The sequence below is a fragment of the Callorhinchus milii genome, unplaced genomic scaffold, assembly GCF_018977255.1.
Source record: "Callorhinchus milii isolate IMCB2004 unplaced genomic scaffold, IMCB_Cmil_1.0 Scaffold4, whole genome shotgun sequence".
NCBI lineage: Eukaryota > Metazoa > Chordata > Chondrichthyes > Chimaeriformes > Callorhinchidae > Callorhinchus > Callorhinchus milii.
In genome coordinates, this window is record NW_024704745.1 from 75,105,454 (window position 1) to 75,116,326 (window position 10,873).

The 10,873-nt window shown below is 43.4% G+C and overlaps 1 non-coding gene across 1 annotated transcript; it reads left to right on the forward strand.

Annotated features, from left to right (window-relative positions):
• Positions 1 to 4,552: 4,552 nt before the first annotated feature.
• On the forward strand, positions 4,553 to 4,624 carry trnaa-cgc. Its single transcript has one exon. It is a non-coding gene; the product is annotated as a tRNA-Ala (tRNA).
• The last annotated feature ends 6,249 nt before the right edge of the window (positions 4,625 to 10,873 follow it).

The following is a 10,873-nucleotide window of genomic DNA, read 5'->3' on the forward strand; positions in this document are numbered from 1 at the left end:
GGATATTTTTGTGCACAAACCAGTTCACCCACAAAATCTACACAGTCACATCACTTTACAGAGTATCTAATGAAGGGCTTTTATGCGTCTTCTGACATGAAAGGCGCTATACCAAACGCCAGGATTATTATTATTATTAATGTCACATACTTTCTATGGTGACATGTTAAGACTGCATCCACCAGCCCCAGTATGCAACCACATCTTTTGCTCTAAGCCCTAACTGTGGTCCAGCCGAATGTTTCTCCCCTGCTATGGTGGCGTCTCGTAGCATTGTAATGTATGCGCACACGGCATAGTTGTGGTCTGTTCCAGATGATAGAAAATGATACACTTGTACTGGATGATTCCTTCTTGGTGGAACAAATGGTGTAATTCACCGCCACGCCGCATGGTTTCAATATCCAACGCCGTCTTAAGCCACTTACCAGAGAGTGACCATTTCCCAAATTTGTCACTGAAGCTGCTTAATGTTTTATCTGGATTAGGACAAAGCGGATCTATAGTGCGACCTGCCCCCACCGCACCACCATCAGTGGCCAAGCCTTCAGCAACTACGCACTCCTTCTACCCCTCTGTCTCTGCCTTCAGCTGCACCTAGTGGACATCCTTGCAGCACCAAAGGCACGGTATAATAATAATCCTTGCATTTGATATCATGCCTTATCACGTCTTCGAGACGTCTCAAAGCACTTCACAGGATATACTCTAAAGTGAATTGACTGTATATTTTGTGGGCGAAACGTGGCAGCCAATTGCACACAGCAGTGTCCCATGAACAGTCGTGGATTGAATGACTAATTTTAAATTTTTTAATTTTTTTAGAGAGAGGATTGACCCCAGGTCCTCTCACTTGCAAGTCGAGTGCTCTAACCAATGCGCTATTATTATGTAAATACCCTAATATAAATGTAAACTTTATTGTATTGTAAGGTGCTATATCAAATAAAACACCCACAACGAAGGAAATAATTAATAATAATAATAATTTGGTCAATCGATCCACGACTGTTTGTGGGACAATGCCATGTTTCACTCACAGTCGATTCACTTTACAGTATATCCTATGAAGCGCTTTGAGACATCTCAACGATGTGATAAGGCTCTATATCAAATGCAAGGATTATTATTATTACAAATACCAGGACCAAGGATTAGACTTGAAAGGATTTTGTGGGAATACTTTTTCAACTGTGAAATCTGACATTTTAGTATTATTATGATGATGATTATAATAAGCTCTTGTGTAATAATAGCTAATTGGTTCTTGTGAAGAAAGCAAATGACCTACTTCTGCGCTCTAACATTCTGTGAACAAAGAGCACAGTTGCAGAGTGACTATAACGGCAGTGTGAGCACTGGAATCAATCAACACGGCTTCTGTAATGAATACAGGTAGACAAGAGAGATCCATTTAAAACACACACACACACACACACCACACAACAAAGGAAATACCAAGACCAAAGATTAGACATGGAGGTATTTGTGGCCACAATGGGAGTATGTTTTCAACCGTGAAATCTGACACTTTCTCCGCAACTCTCCGGTTTCTACGGCAACCTTGAATTCCTGATCTCTAAAATCCAGCTCTGTCATTTCACAAACCTCCACAGGTTTCACTCCAGCGAACTCTAGTGGGGGATTTAAATCTCTCGTCTCCAAAATAGTAATATAATAATAATCCTTGCATTTGATAGAGCGCCTTATCATGTCCTCGAGATGCCTCAAAGCGCTTCACAGAATATACTGTAAAGTAAATTAAACTGTAGATTTTGTGGGCGAAACGCAGTAGCCAGTGGCTCACAGCAGTGTCCCACAAATATTCGTGGATTGAGTGACCAAATTATTATTATTAGTTCTTTTTGAAGGGATTATTACCCCAGGAAAAGCGATCCGCCAATCGACTAACAACTGGGTTCCTACTTACTGTTAGGTAAACAGAGGCTTATGGAGTTAGGAAAACTTGCCAAACGTTTCACCCTGCCCGGGAATCAAACCCAGATCCTCTCGCTTTCGAGGCAAGTGCTCTAACCACTAAGCCACAAAGAAATTCCCCTAAATGACCAGTACAGAATCCCTCCTTGTTATAGTAATAATAAGTTTTAGATATAGTGGATTAGTCCTCCACTCAGACATTTCAAAGCGATTCACAGGATTTACTGTAAAGTGATGGAGAAAATTAGCCAATGCATTGATTCCGAGGTAAAATTATCAATTCCTGGAGGATTCAGAAGGATGGAAAGTTCTGCTGGGGAGAAATTCTACCTGAGTCTAAATTTACTTTGTCTATTTATGTGGCATTTTAAAGCATCGAGAATTTGGCAAATTCTGTTTTTTTTAAATAAAAATGTAATGCGCCCCATTATTTTTTCTGATGTTCTCCCCACGGACATATGCCTCTGTGCTTCTGGTCTCCAGCTTCTTCTTGTTAGTTAGAGTTCCTCAGGCGACGGTTGCTTCTGGTACCCTTTCCAAGTGAACTTTGTTCGTGACAGAGCAATGAGTGTTGGGAGGCAGCTCGACTTTAGAGGATATTACAGCCAAGCCTGACCTCTCCTCACCCAGCTGACACACACAACCAATACAGACAAGGAACTAGAACCCTGGCTGTTGTTTTCCTTCCTCGCCCTGGGAAGCCAGGGATGAGAACGGCAAACACAGTCTTGGATTGGGATTCGAACCAACTGCTACACCATCAGGGATGCCCTCGGTTAGAATATTTTTGTAATCAGTTCAGCAAATAGTTGACTTGAAATAACACAAAAGGATTTTTAAAACTGAGCTACACAACAGTCAATTTAGCATCCCATTGCAGTCCCAATCTCAGAAACAGATCAGCATTCGAACCAACAAACTCCTGTTCTGTAAACCACAGCTTTACCCACTGCACCATTGGAACTGCCTTGTTTGACCAACTCTTAACCACAGCCTTAAATTTTGACGCTGGTTTTCTGTAAGTTTGTTTAAAAACACATGGAACCGTTAAGACTGAATTAACTTAATTCAGTCTTAACTGAATTCAACTACTTGCCAAATTATGGGCACTCTGAAACTCCACATAAAATGGAGTAAATCTAATTTCTAATCCTTACATTTGATTATGGTGTCTTTCATGTTGGGAGGACATCAAAGGATATAAGGTAAAGTGCAGTGACTGTGTATTTTGTATGCAAACTCAGCCAATTGAACTGTATTGTGGAGTTCCTTAGCTTATTGGTTAGGATACTCGCCTCACAAGCAAGAGGATCTGGGTTCAATTCCTGCACAGGGCTAAACATTAGGCAAGTTTCCTTACTCCACACACCTCTGTTTACCTAGCAGTAAGTGGTTGCCAGTCGATTGCTTTTCCGAGGGCAATAGTCCTTTCAAAAATTTGTTAAAAAAATTATAATAATTTGTTCACTCAATCCATGACTGTTTGTGGGACATTTGCTGTGAGCAATTTCACCCGCAAAATATACAGTCAATTCACTTTACAGTATATTTTGTAAAGCACTTTGAGACGTCTCAAAGACGTGATAAGACACTATATCAAATGCAAGGATTATTATTAATGTTCATGTATTTTAAATCAGCTCAAAGCTCCAATTCGAGGCTTGAACCCACAATCTTCAGAGGCGAGAGTGCCACCAACTGAACCCGGTAAACCTGCGCGGAGTTTCTCACTATCATCTTTTCTGTATTGCGAACAGTTCACTGGACAAATGCTGTTCATCAAATCTCATTTCAGTCAGTCCTTTTGCAGAAAATGTGATTTAATGTCATTTAACTGGAGTGTTTTCCGAACAGAAAATGAATGGGTGGTGCTGAGTGAGACATCATTAGGACTGAACTCCTTGCTACAGTTATTTAGCACAAGTAACTTACTTTCTGAGTCAAATGCTGAAACCTCAAATGAGCCCAAGCTCTTAGTAAAGCAAAGATACTGTCATTCATGTTGTCTGTATTCATTAAGCCGTGTGAAATTACATCAGTTACTGTAGCTTAATTAGAACCAGTGCATGTGCTGCCCAAGGCTGAAAAGACAAAGGAAGCACTTTGCCTCTTAGTTATAAATGACTGAGGCTTAAGTGTAAGATAGGCACTAGCAGATCTAAAAGAGAGAGTTTAGGAGGAACTTCTTTGTACAGAAGGTGCTGGGAATGTGGAACTCTCTGCAGAAGCTGTGGTGGAAGTGGAGTCCTGTAGCTTAGTGATTAGAGCACTCTCCTCGCAAGCCAGAGGACCTGGTTTCGATTCCCAGGCCGGGCGAAACCTTAGGCACGTTTCCTTATCCACACGCTTCTGTTTACCTAGCGGTAAGTAGGAACCCTGTTGTTAGTTGATTGCCGCATCGCTTTCCGGGGGTAATACAGTATTCTCTTCAGAAAAATGTTTTTAAACAAAAAATTATTTGGTCAATCAATCCAGAACTGTTTGTGGGACACTTCAGTGGCCATTGGCTGCCACGTTTTGCTCACAAAATATACAGTCAATTCACTTAACATTATATTCTGTGAAGCACTTTGAGACATTTCAACAACGTGATAAGGTGCTATATCAAATGTGGAGTCCTGTAGCTCAGTGGTTAGAGCACTCGCCTCGCAAGCGAGAGACCTGGGTTCAATTCCCGGCAGGGCGAAACCTTGGGCAAGTTTCCTTACTCCACGCGCCTGATAATAATCCCTCAAGAAAATAAATAAAATAATGATTTGGTCACTCAATCCACGACGGTTCGTGGGACACTGCTGTGCGAAATTGGCTGCTGCGTTTTGCCCACAAAATATACAGTCAATTCACTTTACAGTATATTCTGTGAAATGCTTTGAGATGTCTCGAAGAAAAGCGCTATATCAAAATGCCAGGATTATAATTATTTATTATCGAATGCAAGGATTGTTATTTTTATTTGAAGAAGAAACCTTCAAAGCCTGCCTCAAGACCTACCTCTTTGACTGCACTTTCGGTCAACTTCCCTTCCTCCCACTTCAGCTCCTATCCCCACCCCCTCAGCCCGGGTTCCTAGACAGCAGAGGGGAGCTCTTTGAGACGTGAAAGGCACTGTATGAATGTAAAATGTATTGTAAGCCTTGCTGTGAAGCTACAACCTTCTGACCCAGCAGCAATATTATTGCCAACTGAGTCTAGCTGACACTTGATCAAATACATTCAGGTCAATGAACTTGGAGTATTTACATGAACATGTCAAAGTCACCTTATCTGTCACTCCAGATCATGTTAGCTCACCAGAAAGACTCCACAGTTCAGCAGATTTATATTCTGAAAGATTTGTTTTCTTTCTGATTGATCTGACATACTGATTTTCCTCAAAAATAAGTGCAGCCAGGGATATTCATGGTTACTGACACAAGGTTGACTCGTTCAAAACAAATATTTAGATGTGTCAGGGACCTACGTTAGTCACAATCTGACTTCATAGAAGTCAGAGAGGAATTGTTGTGCGAGAGAGCTCCAGGGAGTCGTTGTGAAACATGTCAAGAGCTGTGTATCTGGGTATAAATCCTGCACATACCCAGATGTGCTTTTTCAGATCAATACCTTCCAATGTTTGTAAACGGATGCTCAAAGCATATTCATCCTTGTATTTGATATAGTACCTTTCACATCAGAAAGATGTTTCAAAGGACCAATTTTGCAAACAGCAATGCCCCACAACCAGCCATGAAGTGAACGACCACTTTTATCTGGGGGAGTTGTTGGCCAGGACTCCAGGAGAACCTCCTCTTTTTGACTAGTGTCACGGGATCTTTAGCATCCACCTGAACATGCAGACGAAACCTTGTTTTAATGTCTCATTTGAAGGATGGCATCTTCCAACAATGCAGCGTTCCCCCCCACCCTACTCCCCGCCCCACCCCACCCCCATCACTGCGATGGAGTGTCAGCCTAGACTGCAAATTCAAAGCATTGAAAGGGTTTTGAAAGGCAGGCCGCCGAAACCCTCATACACGCATTCATAACATCCAGACTTGACTATGCAAACTCCTTGCTTGTCGGCCTCCCCAACTCCTCCCTCCAATAGACTGCAGATCATCCAGAAATCTGCAGCCCATGTCTTCTCCCGCACCAGGCTCGGTGATCCTATCACCCCCCATCCTCGCCCGATTCCACTGGCTTCCCATCACACAGAGGATACAGTTCAAGATCCTGGTCCTCAAATTCAAAGCCCTCCATGGCCTTGCTTCCCCCTACCTCTGCGACCTCCTAACCCCCTACCATCCTGCTCGCTCCCTCCACTCAGTGGGCTCCTGCCTGCTTCATGTGCCCCTCCTCGCCTGCATCACCATTGGTGGGTGGGCCTTCTGCCACTCTGCCCCCACCTTCTAAAACTCCATCCCAAAGTCTCTCCACCTCACCCCCTCCCTCGCCTCCTTCAAGATCCATCTCAAGACCCTCCTCTTCCATCGTGCTTTTGATCATCCTCCTTCACCTCCTGCCCTCCACCCTCCCCAATCCCGACCCCCACCTTGGGTCTGAAACCCTGACTGTCCAGCGCCTTGGGACGTCCCCCCGATGTGAAAGCGCTATACAAATGTAATTTTGTTGTTGTTGAAGTGAGGCTTGAACCCACGACTGATTCAAAAGCAATAGTGCTACCAATTGAGCCAGGCTGGCACCTGGGAAACTATCAAATAATAGTCTCCCATATGATGCATTGCGTATTTTTTTATCATGTGCAGCTGCTAAGAGGGCTCGCAGTGAGTTCCTGGTACCTTCCATCCACCTACTGAGGGCTCAAACCCGCACTTGTCACATGTCAAAAAACCAACTAGTTCAACTAGTGACTATCCTCCTTTGGGGTGTGGTAAGTGACGTCTCCTTGGAGCTGAACTGGCTCAAAGGTGACATGATACTCTTGTGGAGTCCTGTAGCTTAGTGGATAGAGCACTCGCCTCGCAAGCAAGAGGACCTGGGTTTGATTCCCAGGCAGGGTAAACGTTAGGCAAGTTTCCTTACTCCACACGCCTCTGTTTACCTAGCAGTAAGTAGGAACCCAGATGTGAGTCTAATGGCGGATCGCTTTCCGGGGAGTAATAATCTCTCCAAAATAAATAATAATTTGGTCACTCAATCCATGAGTTTTTGTGGGACACTGCTGAGCGCAATTAGCTGCTGCGTTTTGCCCACAAAATATACAGTCAATACACTTTACAGTATATTCTGTGAAGCGCTTTGAGACATCTCGAAGATGTGATAAGGCGCTATATCAAATGCAAGGATTAGTATTAGTAGTATTATTATTAAGCATCGTGATGGGTTTCCCCATGTGTCAGACACACAAAATTGCTGCTACAACAACAACTTGCATTTATATAACGACCTTCATGGGTCTTAGAGCACTTAACAATGGCATAGTTTGACACCAAGCCGGTGTCACAAATGGCCACACAGTACAGAGGGCTGAAATGGCCTCCTGAGGGGTTAACATGTACTTTTCATTCAGTTTTCCCTTTGGCCTCAGTGACTGCTGTCAGCTCACGTGCCTATGAGTCCTATCTAACTGAGGACAGTGTGTGAGCTATGTTTGGTACAAAGGTACTCACTAAAGCACAACATACCCAGTGAGGCAAGGTCAGTCTGTTTATTATTACAGGAAAATAATCACAACAAAATTGCTGTTGGGGGTATGGACTTATTTAAGGATGAAAATGAGCGTGTGCTGTTCCCTCTCTTTTATGTCGTTTAAATCATTTCCATCGCTCCCCAGTTCATTCCTCATTCCTTCTTGTGGTTCCCTTTAGGGTGATATAATATGTCACTTACTAACCCGCCCCCGTAGGACATTGAGACCCCGGAGCATTCCCACAACAACTTAGAATAATAATCCTTGCATTTGATATGGTACTTTATTATGTCGTCGAGACGTCTCAAAACATTTAAGTTTAGTGACTGTGTATTTAAAAATAATACTCCTTACATTTGATATAGCAGGCCATCATGTCTTCGAGATGTCTCAAAGCTTCATAGAATATACTGTAAAGTTAATTGACTGTATATTTTGTGGACAAAATGCAGCAGGCAATTATGCACAGCAGTGTCCCGTAAACAGTCGTGGATTGAGTAACCATATGATTATTTTTTTTAAAAAGGGATTATTTCCCCCGGAAAACTGACCCGCCAATTGACTAACAACCAGTTTACTAGTTACAACTTGGTAAACAGAGGCGAGTGGCATAAGAAAACTTGCCTAATGTTTCGCCCTGCCAAGAATCAAATCCAGGTCCTCTCGTTTGCGAGGCAAATGCTCTAACCACTAAACTACAGGATTCCACAACTGTTTGTAGGCGAACAAGGCAGCCAATTATGCGCATAGCGTTGCCCCATAAACAATCATAAAGTGAATGACTAATTATTATTTGGGGGATTGTCAGCCAGGACACCAGGAGAAACTCCCTTCTCTTTTTGAATAATGCCATGGGATCTTTAATGTCCACCTGAACAGGCAGACAGGTCCTCGGTTTAATATCACATCTAAAGGATGGCACCTCGACAATGCAACGCACCCACAGTACTGCATTGTAGGGTCAGCATAGACTGGTGTTTTTAAAAGGAAAACTGACTTGGCGATTGAACCCACAACCTTCTGACTCAGAGGCTATAGTGCTACCACTGAGCCAGGCTGACAGCAATTGCATTTCAATTTTAAAATGCATATTGCATATTGCAATTCTGTTAAAAATTCTGTTCGGCACATTCAGCTATGCACAAACATTAGCAGCTGGCATTGTCAAAAGGATGCACATGAATGCCGAGAAGAATTTTTACCCCTGAATGTGTCAAGCAAAACCCAAAATTCCACCTCGCCTCAACCTGCAAAACCATTGTTTTTCTCAACACATAAGATTGGGTAGAATTGTGAAGAAGTTCTTACATTCAGCCTTAATTTTAGGAAACTGTACTTCCCCAGGTCCCCAGAAATGTTTCCTCATTTTTTTGTGCCATCTTAAATTATAAGGCTTAAAATGGTCTTCAGACTAAGTGAAATTTTGGACCTTGAGTTTATTAAGAAAAATTGCAAAAGTTATAAAATCAAAATGCCTGTGATTTCTTGTAAAATCCCTAGTTTTCCGTAATTATATGTGGATGTATGCTCTAGCAACCATGAAATCCGTGAACATACTGGTTAGGCACTTGAGCAAGACATCAATTTGCCACGGGACTGATCTTTTACCAATAAACAGACTGTTCTTTTTTTCACATAAAACTGCAGAATTGCTTCAAAGAAATGCTAATTCGTACGGAGTTCCCTACCGTGGGAACCAGAGTTTGGGCTTAAAGATATTTAAAATTAAAAATATTGTCCTTTTGTTTCTTTGTGCTCTTTTGATCCTGCTGTAAACAACAGACAGCAGACGTGGGCCACATTCCCTAATTGCATCTCGTCCAAACGTTATTTCCATGAGGAGGAGTCCTCTTCCTCTGATGCCTCTTTGTGGTTTGGAGAGATCTGTGCATCTCCTTAAGAGATTCCTTTTGTCACAAATTGTGGATCACATTCTGCCCTGTGTCTGCATCTTGATGCCATCCTCCATTGTTTATTTTTCTCAGGGCCTTAAGAAAGCAAATGGTACAAACCTTCATTAAATACATTTCAGCTGGTGCTTTGATAGAAATCTTCAGCTCAATTTAAGGCCTATCGTTTTGACGTGCTTTCAGTCATCTTGCACCCCCCCCTCCCCCAGACAGTCAGGGATTTGAACCCGAGCTGGGGTTGGGATTGGGGGGGTGGATAGCCGAGTGGGTGCTGCTAGGAGGGTGACCCTAAGTGCGGTGGAAGAGGAAGGTTTTGATATTGGCCTTGAAGGAGCCAAGGGAGGGGACGAAGCAAAGCGGCTATTGGATGGTGTCCCAAAGGGTGGGGGCAGAGAGGTTGAGGCCCAACCACCGATGGTGGGGCGGCAGGGCAGGGGACACGGAGCAGGCCGGAGCCCGCAGAGTGCGGAGGTCGTTACAGACCTGACTTCTTAACATTAGTAAGATTGTATATGAAACAGATATTGTTGATTATAATGTATATTCTCACAGTGCATTTGTTATATTTCTTGAGATCTTACTCCCTGTCTAGTGTTAAAGCAGTATAAATGCAAGTTGTTGTTGATTGGAACGGTAACAGATTGTGAATAATTTGTTGAGTTGTTAACCTATGGAATGTCCTGCCGGGAGAAATGATTGAGGCAGAATCGGCTTTCAAAAGGAAACAAGATAAATACCTAAAAAGGAGCAAGCTAACAAGGAGCAGGCGTGTGGGGAAAGGAAGGGATTGAAAGGATTGCTCTTAAAAGTGCCAGCACAGACACAATGGCTGAATGGCCTTCTTCTGTGCTGTAAATTTCTGTTGTTCTAACCTGAAAGGTATTCATTGAGGTGAAGACCTTTCAACAAAAAAGAAACATGAACAACAACCTGTGCGACCTCCTAACCCTCTACCATCCTGTTCGCTCCCTCTGTTCAGCGGGCTCCGACCTGCTTCACGTTCCCCGCCTCGCTCACCCCACTATTGGCGGGCGGGCCTTCTGCCACTCTGCCCCCACCCCTCTGGAACTCCATCCGGCAGTCCCTCCACCTCGCCCCCTCCCTTGCCACCTTCAAGACCCATCTTAAGACCCTCCTCTTCAACCGTGCTTTCGATCTACCTGCGTCCCCCCGCCTGGCCTCCACCCTCCCCCACCCAACCCCCAGCTCGGGTCCGAAACACTGACTGTCCAGCACCTTGGGATGTCCTCCTGATGTGAAAGGCGCTGTACAAATGTCATGTTGTTGATGTTGTTATTGTATTTTTGTACCATCCTTTACGAAGCTGGATGCCGAAAAAGTTTCAGATGGGTAGGTATCGGGCAGGGCAGAGTTCTACTCACTCTGAATCCTTGAT